This window comes from Canis lupus, chromosome 1 (genome assembly GCF_011100685.1).
Source record: "Canis lupus familiaris isolate Mischka breed German Shepherd chromosome 1, alternate assembly UU_Cfam_GSD_1.0, whole genome shotgun sequence".
Classification (NCBI taxonomy): Eukaryota; Metazoa; Chordata; class Mammalia; order Carnivora; family Canidae; genus Canis; species Canis lupus.
Window position 1 is genome coordinate 76,897,821 of NC_049222.1, and position 26,124 is coordinate 76,923,944.

Consider the following 26,124-nt stretch of genomic DNA (forward strand, 5'->3'; position numbering starts at 1 on the left):
CCAAGACAGCACACCAAAAGCACTCTTCATTTACAGAAAAATGTCAGGCTCCTGCAACAGCAAAAATTATCTGGAATGTGCTTTTCATTTTGTTACACAGTTTTCTTCTTTTGAAGTAGAAAGAATGGGATTGCAGAATGTTCTAAGCCAGATTTACAGATATTTCCAATATATTTCCAAAAAAAATGGAAAAAATACACACACATGCATATGATACATACATACTATATGTATAAAGTTAAATATTTGCAGTATCTAGGAGGTTTGGAGCATAATATCTTGTAAAATACTTTTAAGATTTACTATTACCTTTTAAAATTCTTCCTAAGATTGCTAATTGTTGTTGGTTTCATTTCTTTTATTTCCGTCCAACTGCTGGGGCCTCTGTCTTATTCTGCAGTTTTGTCCCCAAGTTTTCAAAAGCCCAACATTTTCGTTGTGTCTTTACTTAAAGGTTTTTTAATGGTGGGGAATATTCTTGAGATTTTGAATAGGACAACTTTAAAACAGTGGGGTATTCAGTGCCTCATTTGGCATATACACCGTTCACATATTTGAAAATTTCAGCCTGACAGAAGCATTCAAAAGGAATTTTAAACATTCAGCGAGAGTTTCTAACCTTCATTTGAGTTCACAGATTAACAATTTAGGAGGACAAAAGGTGCCTGCTCTCTGTTGACATTCATGGATCAACTGATGTGCAAATATTGGATTCTTTCCTGTTGCAATAACAGTCAAATAGCAGTAAATCTACTCTCTAGAAAAGCAAAATGATGAAATACTCAAAGGGGCACATGCATGTATATGTGTGTCTGTGTGTTTAGAATTCTTTTTAATCCAGGGAAGTAGCACATAGTAAGGGCTCAGTAAAAAACAAATAATAATAATGAGGAATCACATTACTCGGCCATAAAAACGAATGAAATCTTACCATTTGCAGTGACATAAATGGACCTAGAAGGTATTATGCTAGGTGAAATAAGTCAGAGGAAGACAAAACCCATCTCATTTCACTTATATGTGGAATCTAAAAAACAAAAACAAAACAAATGAATAAAGAACAGATTCTTAAATACAGGGAACTGGTTGCCAAAGGGAAAGTGGGTGGGGGGATGGGTGAAATAGATGAAGGGAATTAAGGGGTACACTCTTCCACTTATAAAATAAATAAGTGATGTCACAGAGATGAGAAATCTAGCACAGGGAATGCAGTCAGTAATACTGCAGTTACGTTACATGGTGACAGATGGTGACTATACTTATGGTGAGCACTGAGTAATGAATGTATAGAATTGTTGAATCACTGTGTCCCACACCTGAAACAAATATAACATTGTATGTCAATTACATTGTTGAAGAATAATAAAAAGAATCATGGACTTTTTTTTTCAGAGTTAAAAGGACCCTTAGGGATTATCTAGGCAGTTCCACCTGCCAGTCATGTTCCCTTTTCCAGATTGACCATTATTGAGGTCCCCACAGATGAATTGCGGGTGATTACTCATAAACTTGGCCTACTTTGAGGGATCTTACAAAAAACAGTTGTCTTGCATTTGTATATGAATGTCTTTGAGGACTTAACTTATGAGCCACCATATGGCTCCCTGAGGAGTGTCATCTTCAAGAACTCTGTTTTTTGCATTTTTAGCACTTTATTTGTCCACTTCACACACATGGATTACTAAATTTTAGGGGAGAGCATTCTTTATAACTACATTATCAATTGAACTCTTTATGAGTACCCATGAAATAAATTTCTCAAAAAGCTTGGACTTAGGGATCTTTGTCATTGTTCTGAGTAGCTTATTTGTGTTTACTTTTGGAAGGCACAGTTATGCTTTCTGCTTTGCCTTAGCTGCTAGGAAATTGAGATTCAAATTTGTGAAACTAAACATCTTCATAGGACATGGGATGTTATGACATATATTTTGTAAACTTACCTAGAGCTGTCTCATTTTATTTTTCTTGCCCTTTTTTTCTGTTAATCCTGTTTTCTCCTTTTCCTATTTTTAATCTGATTGAACTGTGGGTATTTTGAAATTACATGAGATCTTTTTCAATATTATGCTTAACAGTCTTTGGATCTATTATTTACTGCACAACAAAGTATGCTAGGCACTAACAGACCCATATTAGCAGTTGTGATGAGACAGGCTTAAAAGACAGAGAATCCAATTAGCTGCCTTTTTAATATTGAATAAAACTTTGAGAACCTTCCAGGTAGGAAGAATATGAAAAGGATTCAGGTTTCCCTCAAGTTCTGAGATCTTTTTCAGCTAACTGGGAAAATAAATGATCATATTTAACACATAGTAAAAAATACAGTATATCTTAAAAATGTAATATATTGAGTGAAATTAACCCAGAAGTCTCTCTTGTGGTATGATAATCCTGGGTGAGGCTTATCGGCTCAAATCTGACTTGAAAACTATGTCATGTTGTGACTTCACTCCAGAGATGTGGAATGTTTGATTATCTCCTATCATAAGCTTTATAGTCCTTGTTAAAGGTATAGCTAGGGCTCTGTGTCAGCTGGATTTTGAATAAGAATTCAGTCAACGCTCCAGCCAATCATTCTGGTTGTTAGGGATTTTTAGCAAACTGAGGAGGCAACCCCCCAAATTGCTTGGGAAAGTAGCCTCAGAATTGTTTGGAATGATTTAAGTTGTCTTCTTTATGAGTTAACAGATTATAATCCTAGAAATTAAAGCTAGAAATGTTGAGAATAAAATCCATATTATTACCATTTGTACAAAAATCTGTACATATTTGTATTTTAAGTGTTTATAAAATTTAAGGGGATTTGGATTATTAAGGTAAAATTATCCTTGTGATTCTAACTTAAAGTACATAATTGAGTAAATGATTTATACATGTAAACTAGGATTTGCAATCATGCCACTGGGAGCCCTGGTTTTTCTCCCCCTCCGTGCAGGGTACTCTAAGAAAGTAACTGATTAGTGTAACTCAGTTGCTCTTCAGTAAATAAGTTAATGCCTAATTTCTGGCTGCTGCTTCCTTTTGTGTACCAGCTGTCTTGTTTTGTCTGCATGTGCTGTGTGCTTTCTTACCCATGTGTGTTTCTTCATACTGTTCCAGATACTCACCAGCAGTCCTATCTCTGCTTGGAAAAATTCAGCCCAGCCTATAAGGCACAGCAGAAAATCCCTTTGCCTGACCGTCTTCCCCCTCTTCCTCCTCCACAAGCAGGATGTTTTGCAGCCTCTGTGGTGTTCTACCTTCCTTCTCCTGAAAAAAGTACGTGTGGCTGCCAGCTGCGAGATCCTGTATCCATAAAGGCACGGATCATGACTTGGGCACGGTGTCCCTCCATAGCAGTCACTTAATGCATGTTAAATTGAGCTAACCTAATGAGTTAAATTGGCATTAAATATGCTGACTAGCTAGATGGCAGATCATAACTCGGCCAACTCTTTTTTTTTTTATTTATTCGTGAGAGAGGCAAAGACATAGGCAGAGGGAGAAGCAGGCTCCCTGCAGGGAGCCAAAGGCAGATGCCCAACAGCTGAGCCACCCAGGCATCCCACGGCCAACTCTTCTGTGGGTCCTGTAAAATCATAGGGATTTGAAATATAATCTAGTTCTGTTTCAAATTGTGTTCTGTGGAGAATTTAACTTGAAGAGAGACTTCTGTAGCCTCCACATCTAGCCACTGATTCTGGACAACCCTTTGTTTTCAGATGCATAAACTGAAGATTTTTTAAATATAAAAATGTAGATATCTAATTTCTCTTAAAAATGAAAAGATCCAGTAATACGGATTCCTGTCTTCAAAAGTGTCAGTTGGCTGGCACGCTCTCCCGTTTGCCACAGTCCACAGCACCCCGTATAGTTTCCCTGATGCAGAAGCTGAGTGTCAGGATCAGTGCTAACCCTCCAAAAAGGTGACTGGAATACTGTGGTAATACACCTGGGCTTCTCCCCCTATTTATGTTACTCGCCTGTCATTGAAGGCAATTAACTTGAAGCTCCAGATTTTTCTGATTTTTCTTAAAATTTAAATTGAATTTGCCAACATATACTATAACAACCAGTGCTCATCCCTTGAAGCTCCAGATTTGCAGTAGGTGTGCTTCTATGAGGTACTGTGGGAAAAATCTTGTTTACAAATCAAGCTTCATCTGCAATGCATGTAGTCTGCAATTCAGAGAGACCCGCAGTAACTATAAACCAATTCTTTTGTACATCAAGTAAGCACACCTGATTATAATTCTTTTGCCTTGACAAAGAGCTACATCTCAGCTTGGCATATAATTTTGAGAGCTCAACCTGTCCTGTTAGAATTGTATAAAAATTTCTTCTTTTTATTATGGCATTTAACTTTCGCATGGGCGCAGCTTGGGTTTCAGTGGTTCTTTTTCTTCTGCAAGTAATCTGTTTGTCTGGTTTTCTTTTCCCATGTGGATAAGATCATATCACTTACACAGTTTTTATCATGAAAATAAAACTGTTGCCAAGACAAGCTGAAGACTGAGCAATATTAATTTTTGCGAAGTACATGGTGAGCTCATAAGAGCTGTTGACTGAGACATTCTTTTATTCTAGAAAGTCTCCCTTTTTGTAAATAGTCTTTAAAAATGATTTTACTGGGAGCACCTGGGTGTCTCAGTGGTTGAGGATGTGCCTTTGGCTCAGGGTGTGATCCCGGAGTCCTGGGATTGAGTCCCACATCAGGCTTCCCTCAGGGAGCCTGCTTCTCCCTCTGCCTATGTCTCTGCCTCTCTCTCTGTGTCTGTCATGAGTAAATAAATAAAACCTTAAAAAAAAACCCAGTTTTATTGGTAAATAAATGTCATATAAAAGTTACCCATGCTAAGAGTACAGTTCAACGATTTTTGGTTTCAGAACACTTACATGACCCTAGAAAGTTCCTGTGTGCTCACTTGCGGTTAATCTTTGCTCCTACTCCCCAGCCCTAACCAATCCTGAGCAGGGAATGTGCTTGCCTCAGGCAGTAGAGCTACTACCCACCCCACACCCCATTTCATTCAATCACTTCCATCAACAATGCCAATGGGCATGGATGTCACCACTACTCCACAGGGACTGGGCCACCCTCCTTGGAAGCACCGCCTGCCCCCTGCTTGGCAGAGCCCCAAAGCCTACGGAGCTGGAAGAAGCAGGGGGAGTGATTAGGGCTGCCGCATGCAAGAATGTCTCAGACTCCCACTATTCTTCCTTGAAGTTCAGCTATTTTTTAAACATAAATACTTTGCAGATTATTGTTTACAGTTGTCCAGCTGATTTGGATCTTTGTGCTCTCTGATTCTTATTCTCTTTATATCTAATTGTTTTCATCTCTTTTTCCTTCTGGAGCTTTTCTGATTGGTCTTTGATCCCACGGATTCTGTTCCGTAGTTGGCGCCATCACACTAATTCTGTGTTCTGTAGGGCAGCCCTGCTCTGCACTGCCACTGAGCCGTTAGTTAGATACTGCTGTATTCTTTTCTCTCCATTTCTTATGTGTCCTTGCTGTTTACCTTTTTATATCAGCTTTGTCCCTCAGTGAATTCTTTTTTGATCATTTTTTTCTTAAATTGTTAGTTATTTTCTTCTGTGTTTTTGAAAATAGCAGGGCTTTCTAAAATTTTTATCTGATTCCTCCGTACTACAAAGAACAGTTTTTTCCCACCTGTGTGGAGCAATAATATCCTTCTTTGATCTTCAAAAACTACATGTTATATACTCTTTTTCTGAACTTTGAACAGGGAAGATGGATTCGGATCTGATGTTTGGCAGCTGATAGGACTCATATATTCTATTTGAATTCTCTCACTATCTACCAGGTATACAGTCAGAATTCTCTTCCAGAATGTAAGCCGGAGGTCAAGCAGTTGCACAAGCCTCTAGCATTCAAGTTTTTAATGTCTAGATGTCATTTATTCTTTTTTTTAGATTTTATTTATTTATTCATGAGAGATACAGAGGCATAGGCAGTAGACATTTATTTTGCTCAATATTACTTTATTGAGGCAGGTCACTTGTTCCACTTACCTGGCTTTCTAACTATGAGTTTATGTATTTACTACTGAAAAACTTGAATCAGTGTGTAGCTCTTGCTTTGCTAGAGGTAGAACATGAGTAAGTTTTGTCTCCAACATAGATTGCTTCCTTTTTATGCTCCCACTTACTCATGACTTGACAACATGGGGTGTGATGCACTATTGCTGGTCTCATGAGCTCATGGCCAAGTTGAATTACAGAGGTATTATAGACTCTAAAGTCAATCCAACAATGACAGACTGAAGAATTTCCAGGGAATAATTCCCTTAGAGAGGAAGAGCTTTACAGTAATTAGGTCTCTAATGTAATGATGAGCTTTTATGGCTGTGTTGCTCTTTTAAGAAACTCATATATGATCTCATTGGCCATCATGTCTCAGCATGACTCATCTACCTTGCAGTTAGGACCAATTCCTCCCAATGATCGAAAAACATCATTAATATTATTGATTTATATTTTGAGTTTCCACTGCTGTTGTAATTTCCCCAACATGTTGGTTGGTATTTTAAAGCAGGAAGAGAAAATTAGCAGCCTGCTAAAAATATCCCAATATTGGTTAAACCAATGAGATATTTTCACATTAAGAGGGAATTTTTCTATGACCCTCAGGATTTTTAGCCCAAATCCATTTATATCCTCTATATTTTCTGCTCTAGCTTATAGATTTTCTGCTCTAGTTTATATACAAAGAAATATCTTGGAGGACTGTGTGCTAGACCAGCGAATCTTTAGTTTTAATATACAGTGCTTCTAAAACTTTAACATGCAAGTCCCCTGGGAATCCTGTTAAAATGTAGATTCTGTATTTCTAACAAGTTCCCTGGTAATGTCAATATTGCCATTCAGAGCACTAAGGTGCTCAACGAACTGGTATGCTCGTGATTTAGAACCCAAATCACTTGTTTTTTTTTTTTTTTTTTTAATATTTTATTTATTTATTCATGAGAGACACAGACAGAGAGAGAGAGGCAGAGACACAGGCAGAGGGAGAAGCAGGCTCCATGCAGGGAGCCCGACGTGGGACTCAATCCCAGGTCTCCAGGATCAGGCCCTGGACTGAAGGCGGCGCTAAACCGCTGAGCCACTCGGGCTGCCCCAAGAACCCAAATCACTTGTATTTTGATTACCATTCAGGAAGACGTGAACAGGGAAAATTCTGCAATGTCACCATTTCCAGACTCACCAAGGGCTGGTGTTCCATGACCTGTGCCCCCAAAATGGAGACTGTCACCGAGCAATTGCTCTGTCAATAATTGTGTGCCGTTTCATGTTCAAATACTAATGGCCTTTTTATCTGGGCAGAGACTGTTGGGGGAAGGAGGTGGCAACCACAGATAAGTCTTATCATTTTTATGACACCATTAATACATTTTTATTAAAAAAAAAAAGCTTCTAAGAGTTTGAAGTAGGGTTTGTTGTACAGCAGTTGATGTCATAAAAATTCAGATAGTCCTTTGAGAGGCACAGATAGAGCAAGAGGTCACATAGCTCCACAGGGGAATTTTGAAAGGAATGCAATCTTCCTAGTAAAATAGCCCAGAGTGTATTTGGAGCTATGGGGAAAAGAGCCATGTTTAAGCAAGTTGAGTCTGCTTTAGAACTGAGTTCTTGGTGTTCTAATGTGTAAATACAAGAACCGTTCCCCTTGATCTGGAAGATATGTTGTAGAAGAACCTTCAAAATAGATTCCACTGTAGTCCTTTCCCCATTTGGGCATTTTTATGGTGTCAAACTGAAATCAGAGTTAATTTTTCAGGATATGACTGCCTTTTCCCTCCGCTGCCTGCTTGATGTCCCATTATTTTTCAGACTTCTCCAGCATTAATGACTTTCTTATATTACTATTTTCCTTAGAGGACCATCTTCATGATTGGCAGTTTCTGGGTAATGCTGTCACTAAGAACACAAGGCATTTAGCTGTAATGCATAACATGTGAACTTGAGACTTATGTAAGGGACAGATAGCGGTGGCATTTTCAATGATGGTGCTATCTGAAACTAGCCTGCTGGGAGTATTTGGCCAACAGATGCAGGCAGGAAAACAATGTGCCAGGGAAAGCTTTAAGGGCCTTAGATGTTTGGAAAAGCAGACGAACACAAATACCACTGACACAGGTTCTGAAGTTTTGGACAAATTGTAGTTAGTTAATTTCTTATACTGTGTGGTCTTTGCAAAGTCACTAAAAATTAAATTGCATTTATGTCTTAAAGTAGGTCAGCTCCTTCTGAGGATAATATTCAAGTCAGTCTTTTAAGTGTCTTTTATCTTTCTCTCTTAGAAATGTAACAGTGTGTTGCCAGTTTAACCTGCATCCATCTGGCCCTGCCTTTGGCCTCCCTTCCTGCCTCTTAGCATTTTACTGCTCGACATGCATTCTTTTTTAGTCTCTTCATACATAAAAATCCCTTGTGGCTGCTCCACTGTTGCCTACTGAATTTCCAGCCTTCAAACTCTGCCTGGCTCCAAACTGTGCTTAAATAATCTTTTCATGCCTTTCCATATCATTCGAATACAGTGACATGCACTGGCCCCCTGCCCCAGCTGATCTAGCTTCTGACTTCAGTAAGCTTTTCAATATCTATCTGGACCACTCGGTTTTTCTTCTTCCCAGCGTGAGCCTGTCTGTTACTGTCTTGCTGCCTCTAGCTCTTTAATCCTTCTCCACGTTCACCATTGTCCTGTGTTCTGTCTACAGAATGGTGTCCCACTGTTATGGGAAATGTCACTTTAAGACAGACCTCGCAGTAACATTTTCCCCTAACTTTTTAATATAAGTATTTCACCACACCTAACTCCCTACTCCAACTCGCTCTGTTTTTATGCTTATCTTCATTATATACTTAATTTTACTTATTCATTTTGCATCCAGGGAGTATGTTCTTTTATCACAGGTACTATTAGGTTTAGTTCATAAACCAACAATTCCCCAGACAGTATTTTGCTACAGTGAAAATGGGAATATCAATGATTACAACAGACTAGAGAGTATAGACATGAGGTGATATGGTAATATACATATGCCAAACCATGTGTGTGTTTAAAAAGGTTAAGGAAGGGTTGTTTAATAGAGGGTATTATAGAAATGTGATAATGTTTCAGTAAAAGTAAGGTGAATCTTTGCTTTATCATGTTTCAAAATCAATTCATATGGAATAAAAACATAAAAATCACATCAATTTATAATAAAAATTGACAAAGACTAGAACCTTTATTCAATATACAGAAGGAGAGCAACTTCATTTTTGAAGAAATAAAATGAATTGTAAAGGGATGATTGATAGCTTCAACATTGTTTAAAATTTCTACACCATTAAAAAATCCCTCAAAGTTGCTGATACATACAATATTTTTTAAAATTCATATTTATAAAGAAGACATCCAAACTTCAAAGGTTAAATAAAGAAGATATGAATGCATTTCACTAGACTGTAAACTTTGTCAGGAAAGGGACTTTTCCTTATATTATATACCTAATACATATGTATTAAATATTGAATGAATAATTGATCAAGGGGGAACAAATAGAACGCCAGGGCTCATCATTCCAGGAATAAACACATGAAATAAATAACTCTGGACAACTAAAATAGGCCAACTGAAATGTTTTTAAAAATTATACCATATAATATAAGCAACGTTATAGTAGAATCAGTACATATTCCTTATAATAGCTTTATAAGTTGGTTACCTTTTGGAAGGAAATATGATAATTTGTAACAAAAGCTAATCATCCACCATGCAGAAATTTACCTTAATGAAGTAGCCAAGGTCAAAAAAGTCATATGTGCATATTAAATAGATATAACTATTTAGAATTTCCATATTTGTATATATTTCTATATTAAAGGTGTTCAGTCTAACTTTGCCATAATTAATGTTAGAGATATGGTTATGCATTTCACTTTGCACAAGGGTATGTATGTTAGGAAACCATGAAAATAATATTAATTCCAAAGATGCATGGTGACTGTTTAAGTAAAAACAGGAGGCATAGTACTATTATAGTATGATTGACTATAAAAAATTCTGTTAGTACATAGAAGTCAATATGCATACATGCAGAAATAAATTTCATGAGGGTGATGAACTCATAGTCTTACTATTATAGTTTTTATATATTTTTAATATTATAGCTTTAATTAAAATATATAAGGTGATCTCTCTACTATTTATTTATGTAACATACATATAATTTACATTCTCAGGGACCTAGTGAAGCTGTTGGTATCTTGGAGAAACTAATAATTACCTATTGACCAATAGACTCTCCACTGAGTATTGACATACTCACTAATGAGCAAGGTATAGGGCATGCAGTTTCAACTAAGTGCTGAGGGGAAGCTTGGAAGGAATATTCTTGAATCATTGCTTACCTTACCATGTCTGTGAAATCTGAAGCAGGTGATGTTTCCTGCCTATAGAGAACAAGGCTTAGAAGCATTTGGGCTGTGTCTGCACCAATGATAGACGGAATTATTTTGGAGTGAATTGACTGGTAGTTACTCATCAGGACATAATTTGCAACACTGAAAATATTAATTGTACTTATTTTTATGTCTTAGACCTACATTTGGCTTTTAAAGGAATAACTGGTTTATTGAGATAGGATTTACAAACCATAAATTTCCACTTTCAAAGCATATAATTCAGTGGTTTTTAGTATATTTACTGAGTTGTACAATCATCACCGCTATGTAATTTTAGAATGCTTTCATTACCCCCCAAAGAAATCTTGTACCCATGAGCAATCAATCCTCATTTCTTCTCCTCCAGCCTCTGGCAATACTCATCTCCTTTCTGTGTCTATGAATTTCACTACTTAGGATATTTCCTATAAATGGAATTATAGGTGTCTTTTGTATCTGGCTTTTTTCACTTAGCATGTTTTCAATGTTCATCTACATTACAGCATGCATCATTGCTTCATTCTTGTTTTATGGCTGAATAATTTCATTTTATTGATATATCACTTTTTGTTTTTCCATGGACATTTTGAGTTGTTTCCACTTTTTTTTTTTTTTTTTTTTTTTTTTGCTACTATGAACAATGCTGCTATGAGCATTCATGTACAGGTTTGTGTGAGGACATATATTTATTTTCAATTCTCTTGACTACATACCTCAGAGAGTAATTGCTGGATCACATGATAACTATATGTTAGACATTTTGAGGACCGGCAAATTGTTTTTCAAAGCAGTTACAGTATTTTACAATCCCACTGCAGGTGGCTTTTACTTTTTTCCTCTCATTTACTTAGTCTTCTATAATGTGCATATGCTATTTTAATAATAAGAAAAAAGTTATTTTAGCAAAAATGAACTATTGGGACTTCATCAATATAAGAAACTTTTGCACAGCAAAGGATACAGTCAACAAAACTAAAAGACAACCTACAGAATGGGAGAAGATATTTGCAAATGACGTATCAGATAAAGGGCTAGTTTCCAAGATCTATAAGGAACTTATTAAACTCAACACCAAAGAAACAAACAATCCAATCATGAAATGGGCAAAAGACATGAAGAGAAATCTCACAGAGGAAGACATAGACATGGCCAACATGCATGTGAGAAAATGCTCCGCATCACTTGCCATCAGGGAAATACAAATCAAAACCACAATGAGATACCACCTCACACCAGTGAGAATGGGGAAAATTAACAAGGCAGGAAACAACAAATGTTGGAGAGGATGCAGAGAAAAGGGAACCCTCTTACACTGTTGGTGGGAATGTGAACTGGTGCAGCCACTCTGGAAAACTGTGTGGAGGTTCCTCAAAGAGTTAAAAATAGACTTGCCCTACGACCCAGCAATTGCACTGCTGGAGATTTACCCCAAAGATTCAGATACAATGAAACGCCGGGACACCTGCACCCCGATGTTTATAGCAGCAATGGCCACGATAGCCAAACTGTGGAAGGAGCCTCGGTGTCCAACGAAAGATGAATGGATAAAGAAGATGTGGTTTATGTATACAATGGAATATTACTCAGCTATTAGAAATGACAAATACCCACCATTTGCTTCAACGTGGATGGAACTGGAGGGTATTATGCTGAGTGAAGTAAGTCAGTCGGAGAAGGACAAACATTATATGCTTTCATTCATTTGGGGAATATAAATAATAGTGAAAGGGAATATAAGGGAAGGGAGAAGAAATGTGTGGGAAATATCAGAAAGGGAGACAGAACGTAAAGACTGCTAACTCTGGGAAACGAACTAGGGGTGGTGGAAGGGGAGGAGGGCGGGGGGTGGGGGTGAATGGGTGACGGGCACTGGGGGTTATTCTGTATGTTAGTAAATTGAACACTAATAAAAAATAAATTAAAAAAAAAAAGAAAAAAGTTATTTTAAAAATAATCTTTAATTGCCAATCTGTGGGCCACAGGCATTTGAAATGGGCTTTTAATCCATTTGGGTACATCTTTGTCTTTAAATTTAACAAAGACCTCTCTCTCTCTCTCTCTCTCTCTCTCTCTCTCTCTCTCTATATATATATATATATATATATATATATAAATAGAAATATAAAAAGAGGCAAGAGGCAAGAACTCTTTATTGGAAAGAGGCAAGAACTCTTTATTGGAAAAAAGAATCTGCTCCTAATCAGTTTGACCAAAATGATAGATTTCTTCCCACTTGGAGAGGTGCAAACTCTATGTTCTTCACAGGATTTCTCTGTGTAAGTTGTTGAGTTCCTATCTTGTGTGTTCTCTGTTACAGTTACCTGTGAAAGTACAGTAAAGCCACCTTAGCTAATCAGGGGGCGAATAGGAAGGGGTGAAGAGGGATGAGAAAGCCATGTGTGATGAAAAAATCCATTTCAGTACATTAGGAATACAGAGCTGAATTTTTATATCTGTATCTATATGTCCATCTCTATATCCACTTCTGTATCTATATCTACTAAAGTTGGCTATCAGAATTTTGACTAGTGAAGAGTCCTGAAGTAATTTGCTTAAATAAATAAAACGATCTGTATGTAAAATAGTGTTTCTGAGTTGCAGGGGGAACCCAAAACAATGTAAGTATTGATTACTTGTCTGCAGTAATTACCATGTGTGATGAATTGGTGGCGTTCAATTTATCTTCCTTGGAAGGCTTGGTAATAGCATGGTACTTTGCCATATTGGAACTCGAGGAAAAGGAAAAATCAGTAATACTGATCCTGCTTTATTGAAAATTTTGACATTTTGTTCATTATGATTTTGTTTGCATTAATTTTGATTTAAAAAACTATTGCACTAAATATTATATATCTTGATAACTGAGATTTGGGCATCCCTTTAACTTTTACATCCAAAGGGCATGCCTTATTGGCTTCATCTTTGTCCCAGCTATGACTTTGACTCTATTTAGAGTTCCTTACGTAAAAAGGCTTAAAAATGGCGTGGCAATTTACTCACGGAGAAACTGAGTCATGGGTTAGAACATTTGATGTCATACACTGATAGTCATATAGTGACTAATGAGGAATCATATGAGTAACTTTTTCTTTTATCAAATCAGAAAGTGATACTCCCTTGTTATATATTTACTAAGGCTTTATCCCTTTACCTTAATTCCCATTTCACATATTTGACTAGAAAAATGAACTTTTTCTAACTTTTTCAACATTGTCTCTCTCTCATGTATTAACACTTACAAAATGGGCAAAAGTTTCCCAACAATCTCTAGCAGTTTAATCCTCATTCCTGGCCTGTTACAATCTTCTGGACAGGAGAAGCGCTCTGTCTTAAAACAATGTGGGGAACAGATAATAGAAACTAGAATTTCCTGCAATATTCCTTCATCCTTCTCAAATACATTAGGCACAAAATCCCTCTTTTGCTTTCTCTCTTTCTCTAACCAACTTTTTAGAGCTTTTCAGTTTGAAAGTGAGATAGTGAGAAGAGCCAGAAGGTTATGAGAATTTCAGTGCATCAAAATGTTTGTCGAATTCGTTGGAAGAACAGCACATCCTGGAGCTATTATTGGCACAGCAAATAGTGAGTGACATTCAGAGTTTATACTGTTTGCTCTATGATACTGTTGGAATGAGTTTACATCACACACAGGACTTACCAAGAAGTGACTCTTTCTGGAATGGCCAATAACCATTTGTTCTTCGATTTATTATCACAGTGAAGTAAACTCATTATCTGTGGTTCAGATCTCTGGGGAAAAGGGAAACCTACACATGAGAAGAGAGTATCGTTTTAGCCCAGTGTTTCCCAAAGCTATCCCTTGAGTAGAGCTATAAAAATGGTTGCTTGGGGGAAATAAATTAGGAAGTTCTGCTCACTAAATGCTAGTTTTGGAGATGCACATGCTTCTTAGCATATGAAGGCTCTGAGAAATTCTGCAGGGAAAATATAAACGTATAGAGTTTTGTTTAACCCAGCTTTGACCACATTTTGTGATGGAACTTCTTCCTATTACTATGAAACAAGTTTTCCCAAAACTTAGACACTTAAAACAATAAATATTTTGTTATCACCTAGTTTCTGTGGATCAGGAATTTGGGAAGGAGTCACACCTGGATGGTTCTGATTTGGGGTCTTTCATGCAGTGTAGTCAGGTGGTGGCTGGTGCTAAATAGCAGGTGGCAGGGCATCTTTCTCTCTTTACGTCCCCTTGGAGTATCTCCTTGGGGCTAGATTGGGCTTCCTCACAGCATGGCTGCATCAAGATAGTAGGACTGTTTCATGGTAGCTCAGAGTTTCAATCCACAGGTGAAAGCTACAGTGATTTATAACCTTGGACATCATACAGCATTACTTCCACTGCTTTCTGTTACATGTAAGTAACAGGGTTACTTACAAGACCACAAAAGCAGGGAAATTCAATTCTATATCTTGATAAGAAAGTGGCAGAGTTCCATAAGAGCATGTAGACAAGGAGGAGATATTGTTGCTACCATCTTTGGAGAATATATTCTACCACATAACCCTCTTTCCTCCATGGAATCTCTTCAATGTTGGTTCCACGAAGCACACTCTGTGAATGTTGCTTTAGGCAATTATCACTAGAGCTGTTTCTAAGTAAAAAGGCAGGCTAGTCAAAAAAGATGTCTTCATAGATTCTGGAGATGTCCAGATATGCAGTGCACAAAATGATTATTTGGCATGATGATATTTAAAGGTACCATTATTTAAAATCCTATAGTTCAGGCTGTACACACTTAGATGTTTAATTTCTATGGTTCAGAGAGGGTTAATGCTATAACCTTCCATATCAATGCCAATAATTGAATCAGAGTGTGTGGAATCTCTTGGCATTCATGTATCTATACTGGAGCTGGTCCAGAAGCAATCCAGAATGGTCCTTGAAAATCTTCTCCAAGTGATATGAGCCCTTAGAAAACTGAATGGCATTCTGGCAGGAAAGCTAAGCCTGGCCTAAGGAGGATCCACATATTTAAAAAATAAGGAACAATCTTCCACTTCATAACTCACTCTTACGTGAATTGTTGGCTTAAATAAGAAGAGGGTGCCTCTTCTCTTTGAAATAAATACTCCAGAGTAATAACAAAATATTTGAATTTAAAGCACTAGCTGTTAAATTTTAATTGACTTTAAATCAACATACTTAAAATTCATCCCCACACTAGTGATGAATTTTTATTGATTTTATCACAGAGCTGTCTTGCCTGCAAAGGCAATATTTGAAAGTCATCCAACAAGAGTTAAGAGTATATAGTCTGTGACATAGAACATTACTAGATTTTGTCTCTTTGTTTTTGTTTGAAGATAACCAACCTGTATGGGAATAAAATCCATCTATTTGAACTATTTTCTCTGAAGAGCCATAATTGTGCAACATACTCTTTGCTGAAAGAGTGACTGACAAATACTAGAGAATGGACTTAAAAGAACAAAATAATATGGAACAAAAACATTATATTGAGGCTGTCATTATTTTTAAAGAGTTTCAGAATTGCTGAGATGCTTCATAATGAAAACATGGTCTTTATATAAATTACAGAGTAGAAGTGGAAGTGTCAGTAATAATTCTGTTAGTTTTTATGAAAAATCCTCTGTGGGAGTAGGCACTCCATCCCTTGAGTTTCAGATCATATGTAGGAGCAAATATGAACACATCCAGGGAATATTGTGAGAGATACTTTCCATCACAAGCAGGGTGGATTCTTGTTGGAATGCACAAAAAATAAGGAAATCATATCTAAATTTTTTATGAGTCATGGCTATGGCAGATTCTGGGGTGTGCATTTTGGTAGACTTGCCAGGATTCTCACATCCTTGCTGCTGGTATCTGGTTTCAGGGCTTTTATAGACAAAGGATGGCCTGTAAAAGCCGTGATACCCCTGGATCAGGACACCTTGTAACCCCCATCTGTGGCGCCTGGGAAATGAAGCTAACTTTCTCATTCCAAGCTCTCGTTTTGTTTTTGCTCCTGCATTTTGTTTCTTCATTGTTACTGCCAACACACACACTACACTTTCATTCAGATTGTGGGCATGATTCCAGTCTGAATTGTAGTCTCTCAATCTCTTTCTTTCTCTTGGTCTTCTTTTCTTTTCCCTGTGTCCTCCCTGCCCCCCTGCCACTTTTCCTTTCCCAGTCTATCCTTAACAAAAGGATAGGTAAAGTCTCAGCTTAGGCTTAGCCCTTGGGGAAAATCCAAAGGGCTCATTAACTTGGAAAAAAGATTACATATCTATTTCACTTCTACCTTGCAGAAATTTTGTATCTCCTTCTACTATGACTACTGGCAACTAATCATCTAGTAGAGGTAATACCTGTGACTTGATCACCAGCAGACAACACACTTATTTTCATTTTACATTAAAGTTGCTGCAGAATCTCAAAATGTAGTTTATGTCTCTGTCACTACTTCAAAATTATTATAGTAGTTAATGGGCCAGGGGCTAGATCATATTATATACTGTATTAATAAGAAGAAAAATTGTACTATATCACAAATTTTAAAAATTTTGATAACTTTTTCAATATAATTGGCTTCCTTTGCAATCGTATATATTGTATTTTATTCATTTACAACCATTATTCTGACACACATTCATAGGCTTCACCAGTCTGTCAATGGAGTCCAGGGCACAAAGACAGCTAAAACCATTCTGTAAACAAATAGGTAGGTCTGGAAATCCATGTCTGTTTCTTCGGTGTCCCAGGATAGCCGTTGTTACCATTTTTTTTTTAAAGCATGATGTATTAAAAACTAATTTTGGTTATCTTTAAATTAGAATAATATTGCACATGATTCTTTTGGTGTTAATGGTGAATAAGAAATGTCTGGCAATGTTGGTTATTCGAATTCTAGGAAGCTAAGGCTGCCATCCAGGGCAATAGGCAGCCACTGGGAGTTCTCTCAGAGAAAGTGTGAAGCTGCAGATGTCATGCACAGACGTTAGCCTTTAGTGCTAACTAAAGCAGGAATGGGAGGGAGGGGACACCTGGGTGGCTCAGTGGTTGAGTGTCTGCCTTTGGCTCATGTTGTGACCCCGGGATCCTGTAATTGAGGTTCATATGGGGCTCCCTGCAGGGAGCCTGCTTCTCTCTCTGCCTATGTCTCTGCCTCTCTGTGTGTCTCTCATGAATAAATAAATAAAATATTTTTTTTAAAAAAGGAATAAAAGGGAGATACCAGAGCTGCATCTGAGGAATGGGAAGGTTCTTCAAGGTCATTATGATTTCAAATCATTCAATTTTAACTTGGCCTCTCAAAACTTTTAGGTTCTACTAGTAGAAAATTTCTCTTGTGTGAGATGATAAACTTCCAACCTAGAAGGATTGATTTCTCTGTTCTTTTTTTATTTTTTATAACATCAAATGGAAGTAGTTCCTGCTATGCATGTGAGAGGGCAATAAAAGCAGGCGCAGATAGAGGTATCAGTTAAACCCTTACAGAGAATAATGTCCCAAACTGCCTAGATTCTAAGGATTTAATGAGTCCAATTCAGTTTAGAATAAAGAAATACAATGATCTATCCAGTGGATATTTGCTGGCTATTCATTTTAAATGAATAACCTTTTTAATAAAAAGAGCACGGATAAAAAAAATTAAATAAAAGCAGCATTTATAGCCAAATACCTGTTTTAGAATTCTTATTTTTCACAAATTGGTTTGCCCAAGGTGAGCAAGCCAGCACTCTCACCTCTGTGAGTCTGTGGTGCTAACACTGGTCTAAAGTGCTCTTCGCTCTAGATGTTAAATTAAGCTCTGGTGTGAAATGAATGCCAGACCATATGCAGGCTTTGACTGGATTGTCCCCCTTATTTTCTCTTTCTTTTATATATTTTTATTGGAGTTCGATTTGCCAACATATAGCATAACACCCAGTGCTCATCCTGTCAAGTGCCCCCCTCAGTGCCCGTCACCCAGTCACCCCATCCCCCCTTCCCACCTCCCTTCTCACCACCCCTTGTTCGTTTCCCAGAGTTAGGAGTCTCTCATGTTCTGTCACCCTCACTGATATTTTCACTCATTTTCTCTCCTTTCCCCTTTATTCCCTTTCACTATATTTTATATTCCCCAAATGAATGAAAGCATATAATGTTTGTCCTTCTCCAATTAACTTATTTCAATCAGCATAACACCCTCCAGTTCCATCCACGTTGAAGCAAATGGTGGGTATTTGTTGTTTCTAATGGCTGAGTAATATTCCATTGTATACATAAACCACATCTTCTTTATCTATTCATCTTTCGATGGACACCGAGGCTCCTTCCACAGTTTGGCTATCGTGGACATTGCTGCTATAAACATTAGGGTTCAGGTGTCCCGGCGTTTCACTGCATCTGTATCTTTGGGGTAAATTCCCAGCAGTGCAATTGCTTGGTCGTAGGGTAGCTCTATTTTTAACTGTTTGAGGAACCTCCACACAGTTTTCCAGAGTGGCTGCACCAGTTCACATTCCCACCAACAAGAAAGAGGGTTCCCTTTTCTCTGCATCCTCTCCAACATTTGTTGTTTCCTGTCTTGTTAATTTTCCCCATTCTCACTGGTATCTCACTGTGGTTTTGATTTATATTTCCCTGATGGCAAGGAATGCGGAACATTTTCTCATGTGCTTGTTGGCCATGTCTATGTCTTCCTCTGTGAGATTTCTGTTCATGTCTTTTGCCCATTTCATGATTGGATTGTTTATTTCTTTGCTGTTGAGTTTAATAAGTTCTTTATAGATCTTGGATATTAGCCCTTTAGCTGATATGTCATTTGCAAATATCTTCTCCCATTCTGTAGGTTGTCTCTTAGTTTTGTTGACTGTTTCTTTTGCTGTGCAGAAGCTTTTTATCTTGATGAAGTCCCAATAATTCATTTTTGCTTTAGTTTTCCTTGCCTTCATAGATGTATCTTGCAAGAAGTTGCTGTGGCTAAGTTCAAAAAGGGTGTTGCCTGTGTTCTCCTCCAGGATTTGGATGGATTCTTGTCTCACATTTAGATATTTCATCCATTTTGAGTTTATCTTTGGGTCTGGTGTAACAGGATTAGTTTCATTCTTCTGCACGTGGCTGTCCAAGTTTCCCAGCACCATTTATTGAAGACACTGTCCTTTTGCCAGTGGATCATCTTTCCTGCTTTGTTGAATATTAGTTGCCCATAGAGTTGAGCGCCCATTTCTGGATTCTCTATTCTGTTCCATTGATCTAGGTGTCTGTTTTTGGGCCAGTACCACATTGTCTTGATGATCACAGCTTTGTAGTACAACCTGAAATGTGGCATTGTGATGCCCCCGGCTCTGGTTTTCTTTTTCAGTATTACCCTGGCTATTCTGGGTCTTTTCTGGTTCCACACAAATCTTAAGATTATTTGTTCCAACTCTCTGAAGAAAGGCCATCGTATTTTGATAGGGATTGCATTGAACATGTAAATTGCACCTGGGTAGCACAGACATTTTCACAATATTAATTCTTCTAATCCATGAGCATGGAATGTTTTTCCATCTCTTTGTGTCTTCCTCAATTTCTTTCAGAAGTGTTCTGTAGTTTTTAGGGTATAGATCCTTTACCTTTTTGGTTAGGTTTATTCCTAGGTATCTTACGCTTTTGGGTGCAGTTGTAAATGGGATTGACTCCTTAATTTCTCTTTCTTCAGTCTCATTGTTAGTGTATAGAAATGCCACTGACTTCTGGGCATTGATTTTGTATCCTGCCACACTGCCGAATTGCTGTATGAGTTCTAGCAATCTTGGGGTGGAGTCTTTTGGGTTTTCTATGTACAGTATCATGTCATCTGCGAAGAGGGAGAGTTTGACTTCTTTTTCGCCAATTTGAATGCCTTTTATTTCTTTTTGTTGCCTGATTGCTGAAGCTAGGACTTCCAGTACTATGTTGAATAGCAGTGGTGAGAGTGGACATCCCTGTCGTGTTCCTGATCTTAGGGGAAAGGCTCCCAGTGTTTCCCCATTGAGAATGGTATTTGCTGTGGGCTTTTTGCAGATGGCTTTTAAGATGCTGAGGAATGTTTCCTCTATCCCTACACTCTGAAGAGTTTTGATCAGGAATGGGTGCTGTATTTAGTCAAGTGCTTTTTCTGCATCTATTGAGAGGATCATATGGTTCTTGTTTTTTCTCATGTTGATGTGATCTGTCACATTGATTGCTTTATGAGTGTTGAACCAGCCTTGCATCCCAGGGATAAATCCCACTTGGTCATGGTGAATAATCTTCTGAATATGCTGTTGGATCCTATTGGCTAGTATCTTGTTGAGAATTTTTACATCCATGTTCATCAGGGATATTGCTCTATAATTCTCTTTTTTGGTGGGGTCTTTGTCTGGTTTTGGAATTAAGGTGATGCTGGCCTCCTAAAACGAGTTTGGAAGTACTCCGTCCCTTCCTATCCTTCAGAACAGCTTTAGTGGAATAGGTATTCTTTCTTCTTTATTAAACGTTTGATAGAATTCCCCTGGGAGGACATCTGGCCTTGGACTTTTGTATCTTGGGAGATTTTTGATGACTGCTTCAATTTCCTCCCTGGTTATCAGCCTGTTCAGGTTTTCTATTTCTTCCTCTTCCAGTTTTGGTAGTTTGTGGTTTTCCAGAAATGCGCCCATTTCTTCTAGAGTGCCTAATTTATTGGCGTATAGCTGCTCATAATAAGTTTTTAAAATCGTTTGTATTTCCTTGGGTTTGGTTGTGATCTCTCCTTTTTCATTCGTAATTTTATTAATTTGAGTCTTTTCACTTTTGTTTTTAATAAGGCTGGCTAATGGTTTATCTATCTTATTAATTCTTTCAAAGAACCAACTCCTGGTTTTGTTGATCTGTTCTACAGTTCTTCTGGCCTCTATTTCATTGAGTTCTGCTCAAATCTTTATTAACTCTCTTCTGCTACTTGGTGTAGGTTTTATTTGCTGTTCTTTCTCCAGTTCCTTTAGGTGCAAGGTTAGCTTGTGTATTTGAGTTTTTTCCAATTTTTTGAGGGATGCTTTTTTGTGATGTATTTCCCTCTTAGGGCTGCTTTTGCTATATCCCAAAGATTTTGAATGGTTTTATCTTCATTCTCATCAGTTTCCATGCATCTTTTTAATTCTTCTCTAATTTCCTGGTTGACCCTTTCATCTTTTAGCAGGATGCTCTTTAACCTCCACGTGTTTGTTTCTTCCAAATTTTTTCTTGTGATTGAGTTCTAGTTTCAAAGCATTGTGGTCTGAAAATATGCAGGGTACAATCCCAGTCTTTTGGTATCAGTTGAGACCTGATTTGTGACCCAGTATGTGGTGTACTCTGGAGAAAGTTCCATGTGCACTTGAGAAGAATGTGTATTCAGTTGCATTTGGATGTAAAGTTCTGTAAATATCTTGAAATCCATCTGGTCCAGTGTATCATTTAAAGCTCTTGTTTCTTTGGAGATGCTTTGCTTAGAAGATCTGTCATTTGCAGAAAGTGCCATGTTGTAGACTCCCAGTATTAATGTATTATTATCTAAGTATGTCTTTACTTTGGTTATTAATTGATACACTTGGCAGCTCCCACATTAGGGGCATAAATATTCATGTTTCTTTTTTTTTTTTTTAATATTCATGATTCTTAGGTCCTCTTATTGGATAGACCCTTTAAGTATGATATAGTGTCCCTCTTCATCTCTTACTACAGTCTTTGGGATAAACTTTAATTTATCTGATATGAGGATTGCTACCCCTGCTTTCTTTTGAGAACCATTTGAATGGTAAATGGTTCTCCAACCTTTCATTTTCAGACGATAGGTGTCTGTAGGTCTAAAATGAGTCTCTAGTAGATAGCAAGTAGATGGGTCTTGCTTTTTTATCCAGTCTGAAACCCCTCACCTTTTGATGGGATCATGAAGCCCATTCACGTTCAGAGTTACTATTGAAAGATATGAATTTAGTGTCATCATAATACCTATTCAGTCCCTGTTTTTGTGGATTGTTTTTTTGGTCGTCCTCTTTCTTTTACAGAGTCCTCCTTAATATTTCTTGCAGAGCTGGTTTGGTGGTCACATATTCTTTAAGTTTCTGCCTATCCTGGAAGCTCTTTATTTCTCTTTCTATTCTGAATGAGAGCCTTGCTGGATAAAGTATTTTTGGCTGCAGGTTCTTCTCATTTAGGACCCTGACTATATCCTGCCAGCCCTTTCTGGCCTGCCAGGTCTCTGTGGAGAGGTCTACTGTTAATCTAATATTTCTCCCCATATAGGTTAGGGATCTCTTGTCTCTTGCTGCTTTAAGGATTTTCTCTTTATCTTTGGAATTTGCAAGCTTCACTATTAAATGTTGAGGTGTTGAACGGTTTTTATTAATTTTAGGGGCGGACCTCTCTATCACCTGGATCTGAATTCCTGTTTCCCTCCCCAAATTAGGGAAGTTCTCAGCTATGATTTGTTCAAATATGCTTTCTGGTCCTCTGTCCCTCTCAGCGCCCTCTGGAACCCCAATTAAACATAGATTTTTCCTTCTGAGGCTGTCATTTATTTCCCTTAATCTTTCCTCATGGTCTTTTAATTGTTTTTCTCTTTTTTCTTCAGCTTCCTTCCTTGCCATCAACTTGTCTTCTATGTTCTTTCTTCTACCTCATTACCCTTGTCGTTAGGACCTCCAGTTTGGATTGCATCTCATTTAATTGATTTTTAATTTCAGCCTGATTAGATCAAAATCTGCAGTCATGAAGTCTCTTGAATCCTTTATGTTTTTTTCCAGAGCCACCAGTAGCTTTATAATTGTGTTTCTGAATTGGTTTTCTGACATCGAATTGTAATCCAAATTCTGTAACTCTGTGGCAGAGAGCACTGTTTCTGATTCTTTCTTTTCTTTTGTGGTGAGTTCTTCTTTCCAGTCATTTTGCTCAGTGCAGAGTGCCTAAAAATGACTTGTAGTGGAAAAAGGAAGAAAAAAAGTAAAGGAGGGGTACCCTCTGGTTCTATATACTGTAAATTCCTTGACTTCTCCCTTGAGGAAGGAGGGGGAACTCAGCCAAGAACTTCCTCTTCCCTTGTCCTTCCAGCTGGTCTTCTGGGGGAAGGGCCTGCTGTGCTGATTCTCAGATGTGTGCACCTGGGGAAGCTGGCCCACCCCGCCCCTGCCGGGTACAGAGCTCAGTGGGAACTGTTTACCCTGTGAAGTCTCTGACCCCTGGCAGCCCTGCTCTGTCCCAGGCACAGGGTGGCACAAGGAGGAACAACCACATTGGCAGCGGCCAGCTCCCCAGCCCTGGAGTCAGCTCCTGCAGTAACTACTGCAGCTTCCAGTCCACACTGGCCTGGATGCTCCCGGGGTGCCGGGTGGCACTGATCTTCACAGCTTGGGGGCACCTGGTGGCAGGAGTGTCCTCGCTGTCCTGTGCCCTCCTCCCTACGCCTGTCCCAGGGGGAGCATAGGATCCTGGGCTATGTTCCCCGGCGCCTTGGGATCTGGGGCCTGTGCTGCTGGAATCGCACTCCCAGGGCCGCAGCCCCCAAAGGCAGCAGGGCGCAGCCCCCTCTGCCCGGAGCCCCACTGGACCCACCGGCTTCTCCCAAGGCCCCGCTGGGCACACTCCAGCCCTTTACCATGCTCGGCCCGTGGTGCGTCGGGTGCCCTCCCCGGGTGCACTTCCTCTGTTATTGACCCCGGGAAACAGCAGGCTTCCCCACCCCTCCTGCGGTTCTGCTCGATTTCCCTGCTGAGTGCCTTTCCCTCCGGGAAGAATCCGGTCAGATTGTTAAAGTTCCTGCTTCTCCGGAACTGGGCTCTCCAGTCTTGGGGGCTCTTGCTCTGCGGCCTTACCCCAGCTCCTTGCGGGGCCCCTCCCTTACTGGATTCTTTTTTATTTATTTATTTTTTCCCACCTTCCTACCTCGTTAGAAGCGAAAACTCTTCTCTGTAACGTTCCAGCTGTTCTCTCTTAAAATCTCAGGTGGAATTCATAGGTTTTCAGGATGATTTGAAAGTTATCAGGCAGCCTGGGTGGCTCAGTGGTTTAGCCTGCCTTCAGCCCAGGGAGACCTGGGATCAAGTCCCACATCAGGCTCCCTGTATGGAACCTGCCTCTCTCTCTCTCTCTCTCTCTCTCTGTGTGTTTGTCTCTCATGAATAAATAAAATTTTTTAAAAAGTTATCTAAGTAAGTTGGTGGGGACAGGTGACTTGGGGACCCTACTTCTCTGCCATCTTGCCCTGCCCCCTCCCCTCATTTTCAAATGAAAGTTTAAATATACTTAGAGCTAGAAGGAATTATATAGTTAACACCTATGCTCACCACTTTGCTGTTACCATTAAGTGATACTATATTCACTTTAACACAAACATAACTATTTCTCTACTTGTCCATCAATCCATCTTACTGTTTTGAAAATTAATTTCAGAGTGAGTTACAGACATCTGGTATACCACTCTCCTAAATACATCAGCAAGCATATCATTATAGTTTCTTTCTTTTTCTTTTTGAGGTAAAATTTGTATATAAGGAAAGACATATAAGTGTACCATTTGTGGAGTTCTGACAAAGGCATACAGCTGTGTAGCCTACTGCATCCAGATATAGAACATTACCCCCACCCCACCTCACTGGTTCATGCTCCTTTGCACTCAATCTCCATGCCGCCATCTCTCAGGGCTAATCATGGTTCTGAGTTGTTCACTAACAATTAGTTTTGCCTTGCTGCAAACAACACTTTTTAGGCTACAAAACTAATACATATTTATTATTTTTAAAAAGATTTATTTATTTATGTGAGAGAAAGAGAGCGGGCAGGGAGAAGGGCAGAGAGGGAAACAATCTCAAGTGAGCTCTGCCTGAGTGCCTGATGTGGGGCTCGATTCCGTGACCCTGAGATAATGACTTGAGCTGAAATCAGGAAGCAGACCCTTAACTGACTGAGCCCCCCCAGGTTCCCCAATACATATTTACTAAAGGGCATTTTAAAACAACATTTAAGGAACATAATGGAGATTATAATATATAAAGCATTCTGTAGTCCTCATTTTCCCTTACATATTTTCTCAATTAAAAGCATAACTTTGAATGACTACATAATTTTGGTAATTTGAGTGAGGTCCTATAATCCTATAATGGCTCTAGAGTTACTTTTCTCCCTTTGTGTAATCCTTGACTATCAGAAGGAAGACGTGGCAGGTTCAGTGTAAACAGACCTGCTGGAAAACAGGCTGGCTGAAAGAGAAACATTCTAGTTTTTTTTTCTTTTTTAAAGATATTTTTATTTATTTTAGGGGGGTGGGGCACGTGCAGCAGGGAGAGGGGCAGAGGGAGAGAGAGAGAATCTCAAGTAGATTCCCCACTGAGCTCAGAGACCAACAGGGGGCTCCATCTCACAACCCTGATATCATGAACTGAGCCGAAATCAAGAGTCAGATGCTTAACCGACTGAGCCACTCAGGTCCCCTGAAATATTCTAGTTTTTATGGCTTTAGTCATGTTCTTCTTCTCCCTTTGCCAAACAGTTTATACCTCAACTGTTGGCATCTATGGTGATTTCTCTTACTCCTAATCCTGTCTGTTAATTACTGGCATCTCTTTCTGATCATGTTCTGTTCTAAAGGGATTCTGAAGCATTTCTAATAAATGCTCACTTGGTTTTAATCACCTAGCAGCCAAGTGTGACAAGCTGCAGTGGTCCTACGCTTATAAGAGACAAGGTCCTACTCCACGCAGGGGCCCGCTCCTGCAGGTTGACAGCAG

At 38.7% G+C, this 26,124-nt stretch overlaps 1 protein-coding gene and 1 long non-coding RNA gene across 11 annotated transcripts in view; one reads left to right on the top strand and one right to left on the bottom strand.

Moving 5' to 3' along the window:
• The window catches only part of RASEF (RAS and EF-hand domain containing), a 212,606-nt gene that overhangs the window by 57,018 nt on the left and 129,464 nt on the right, over window positions 1–26,124 (top strand). The gene's annotated exons all lie outside the window — the stretch shown is intronic.
• The window catches only part of LOC102155601, a 127,733-nt gene that overhangs the window by 49,176 nt on the left and 52,433 nt on the right, over window positions 1–26,124 (bottom strand). For 5 of the 6 annotated variants that reach the window (XR_005354073.1, XR_005354070.1, XR_005354071.1 and 2 more), the window contains exons 3-4: window positions 14,090–14,198; window positions 932–1,027 (exon numbers count right to left, since the gene is read on the bottom strand). This is a non-coding gene — a long non-coding RNA (uncharacterized LOC102155601). Of the gene's footprint in view, window positions 1–931; window positions 1,028–12,603; window positions 12,753–14,089; window positions 14,199–26,124 lie in introns of those variants that run through there. The other variant, XR_005354072.1, reaches the window with a different exon arrangement.